Source organism: Oryctolagus cuniculus, chromosome 13, assembly GCF_051225735.1.
Source record: "Oryctolagus cuniculus isolate XC-2025 breed Fujian yellow rabbit chromosome 13, ASM5122573v1, whole genome shotgun sequence".
Classification (NCBI taxonomy): Eukaryota; Metazoa; Chordata; class Mammalia; order Lagomorpha; family Leporidae; genus Oryctolagus; species Oryctolagus cuniculus.
The window spans coordinates 62,936,038-62,939,265 of NC_142879.1; the positions used below are offsets into that span (position 1 = coordinate 62,936,038).

The 3,228-nt window shown below is 40.3% G+C and overlaps 1 non-coding gene across 1 annotated transcript; it reads left to right on the plus strand.

Moving 5' to 3' along the window:
• Positions 1-2,740: 2,740 nt before the first annotated feature.
• LOC149122625 (signal recognition particle RNA) lies at positions 2,741-3,025 on the plus strand. Its single transcript, XR_016220040.1, has one exon.
• The last annotated feature ends 203 nt before the right edge of the window (positions 3,026-3,228 follow it).

The window sequence follows — 3,228 nt, forward strand, 5'->3', positions numbered from 1 at the left end:
ATTGCCTATGTTCGTGGGCAATTAAGAAATTTGAAATCAAATTATATGTCTTGCACTAGGCTTTCCTGGTAAGCCATTTCTGAAAGAGGGAAATAAAATAGTTCTGCTAAGCAATTATGCCTTAACCCATCTTACAGCTCAAAGATTCAGTTTTAATCAGTGTTAGGTTTATCAGATTTCACCTAGATTTGTAGTAGCACAGCTGACAAGCAAACTGGAGCAGAATGCATCAATCTTTGGCTGAAACCAGCAAGGAAAACCTTCCTAATCAAAACCAGAAGTCACCATCAAAATGAGCACACTCTGAGTGATTGCCACTGACAAGTGGAACACCCTATTCCCAAAGCTTTTGCAAAACACCCCAAACAAATGTCCATGAGCAATTTTTCACCTATAGCAAGAAATTTCTATTCTATGGACAAACATGCCGACAAGGGAAAACCACTGTTAATGAATCTTAAAATATGTTCATGGCTAACTGCAAATGAATCTTGATGTGAATGGAATGGGAGAGGGAGCGGGAGATGGGAGGGTTGCGGGTAGGAGGGAAGTTATGGGGAGGGGGGAGCCATTGTAATCCAAAAGCTGTACTTTGAAAATTTATATTTATTAAATAAAAGTTTAAAAAATATATATTCATGGCTAACTATTACCTGTAAGTTTCATCCACTGAAAAGGCTTGCTTGAAAGATCTCATTTGTTTTACCATGTATCTAGTTTAATCAATATGATTTAATAACTTCTGGTTTAACAGTATCTTCCTTTATTTGACTTTTCAAAACTTGTTAAAATGTTACAGTTCTTGCCTTGTTTATTAGGCCTATGCTGACTCTATTTATAGTTTACACCCCCCCCAACATTCTCTATTATCATTTCCCATGTTATTGTCCTTCAGAGCACTTATCATCATCTAACCTACAATTTCCAGATTATTTTACTTATTGTCGGTATCCTACCCAACCATCCAATTAAACTGTCAACTGCACAAGGGTAGGAAGTCTCATTTGTTTTTTCTGCTTAGAGCATGCTTGACCCCTAATTGGTGCACAGTCAATATTTGCTGAACGAGTGAGTGACAGAAGGTTGAGAATGGTGCCTTCAGAGTCAGGTCAGAGTTAAACCCAGGCTCTACTACCTGAAGATGTTTAAACTTTTTAAGCCTCAATTTCCTCTTCTGCAGAATGGACATGACAATAACGATACCAATTCTTCAACTTGGTAATAAACCTTGTAATGGTATGAATAACAAAGGAATGAGTTATATAACAATTAGCAACATTCTGCACCTTGGCATAGGTGACTGATGCTGATTGGTTTTGTGTTCCACTGAATGTCCCAGAAGCTCTCAAGAGCCCAGAAGATACGCATGAAGATCTTGGTGATTGGGGACATGGGCTCCACTTGCAAACCCTTTCAACCAGAATAGCATCTGTGCTTTGTAAAATTCTAATTTCTTTTTTATATGTTTATGATTCCAGATAAGACTTCATTTGAAAACAGTGTTTTACAGCTTTGAGAAGTTTGAGGTTCACTGTCATCAGCATTGAAAAGAGAAAAAGTCCTTTAAGCATTGTATCTGCTCATGGGTTGTCCATTCCAGACTGGGGGACAGAAAATTACTCAAGACTGCATGAAAAGATGAGAACCACAGGAACCACATTGAATAGCTTGCTAGATACATGGAAGACACTCAGAAACCAGCAGATCGAACATCTTTCCTAGTGGATGCATATACAGCCAACAAATCAACATCTAAAAAACATCAAACTTATTCCAATTCTCAATGCTGTTGATGTAAGGATCACTTGCCATTTTGTATAGTAGTAGCTGTCATACGGAGTATAGCTGTCATGCACAGTAGGAGCTAAAAAGGTATTGTAATGACTTAAAAAGATTTCAGGGAGTTGTCATTGCAGCATAGGAGGTTAAGATACCACATGTGATGCTAGCATCCCTTATCAGAGTGCCATTTTGGGTCCTGGAAGCTCTGCTTCTGATCCGGTTTCCTACTAATGTGCCTGAGAAGGCTGTGAAAGATGACCCAAGTTGTTGAGTCCCTGCCCCTCGTGTGGAAGACCAGGATGGAGTTCCTGGCTCTGGATATCAGCCAGGCACAGATATGGCTGTTAATGGACATAAGATGCCCCTCCCACCCCATCATTTTAGTCTTTCAAATAAATAAATACTTTTTAAAAATGATTTCAGGAACTTCATCCTGATGTTCATGTCCATTTGATATTTTTCCTGCATTCACTACCAGAGAAGTAGTGGATGCTTGTCCACAGGACTCATTGCCAGAGCCAGCTCAGTCATTATTCCAGGAAAACCCCAACAATTAACTTTTGACCAGCGTTGGGCTGATCTTTCACCTACAGGAAAATATGTATGTGCTTCAGTAAAAGAATAAGATGTGAGTATAAATGTGCTTACTGTAGAAAGCCCTCTCTTGGAATCAACAGCCATGGTCAGTTGCACATTCTGTTACTGTGCTCAGATACATTGGGTAACATGTTTGCAGTCTCCCAAGCTGAGCCATCTCCTTGCACTCTTACTGCCTGTGCCTCCAGGGTCTTTTCCAAGAAGTCTTTGCCTGATAGATTCCCAGTTTGCTGGCATACAATTCTTTGTAGTAGTTTCTGATGATTCTTTTATATTTCTGTGGTGTCTGTTGTTACATTTCCTTTTTCATATCTTATTTTATTGATTTGGGTCTTTTTTTCTTCTTTTTTTAGTTAGTTGGGCCAATGGTGTGTCAATTTTATTTATTTTAGTCCCAGCTACTTGGGAGGCTGAGGCCGGAGGATCGCTTGAGTCCAGGAGTTCAGGGTTGCCGTGTGCTATGCCGACCAGGTGTCCACACTAAGTTCTGCATCAATATGTTGACCTCCCGGGAGTGGGGGACCACCAGGTTGCATAAGGAGGGGTGATCCGGCCCAGGTCAGAAATGGAGCAGGTCAAATCATAGGTTTTCATCAAGGCAGACTTGAGACTCTGAGCCCCAAAGCTAATATGATTCCAACCTTCACCTCACCTTTAGGTCTCACTTTGAACACTGCCCAGCCCATCTATAGCCAGGGGCCCCACAATGAATGCCACCAGCATTGTCTCCACACTTGGTATTACAATGGCTTGCAATAGAGCTTACCTGGGCTGAGAAATATCAAGGATTCATAAAATGAATTCTGTTTTTATATTCTGTCCTACTCACTTTTAATGTCAATCACCATG